Below are 437 nucleotides of genomic sequence, written 5' to 3'. Positions count from 1 at the left end.
CATTAATAATTTATTACGGAAGCCGAAGATTTTTCGACAGTCATAATATTATGTGACCGGCGGCTACAATATTGACTATAATATAGGTGTTGATCGGATCTGGCTCGATCGACCGAGATACGTCCAGACCGGAACCGAATCTTCTTTCAGGCAATTCGTATATAGTCGTATAATAATGATTGACCTTTATGACGTCGGCAGGAAATTAGTGTGCACTTACTTATTGTTCGATCCGTTTGATAAGAAGCGGCCGCCGTCGGTGGTCGCGCTGTGTTGACCACCACGGTAATCGAATAGGTAATGAGTAACCATGTTCGTGGGCGCTGCGCGCCAGCAGCCGCAATGTTGGCAACACTACCGGTGACCGTTACCGGCGCTCGGCGCAGGCGAGCTCGGTCGTCCGCGTCACTCTCGTCACTCTTCGTGTTCAACGAGTT

Source organism: Acyrthosiphon pisum, unplaced genomic scaffold (assembly GCF_005508785.2).
Source record: "Acyrthosiphon pisum isolate AL4f unplaced genomic scaffold, pea_aphid_22Mar2018_4r6ur Scaffold_21015;HRSCAF=22801, whole genome shotgun sequence".
In the NCBI taxonomy this organism is placed as follows: Eukaryota; Metazoa; Arthropoda; class Insecta; order Hemiptera; family Aphididae; genus Acyrthosiphon; species Acyrthosiphon pisum.
The sequence above is the reverse complement of the archived record's forward strand: the minus strand, read 5'-3'. Positions refer to the sequence as shown.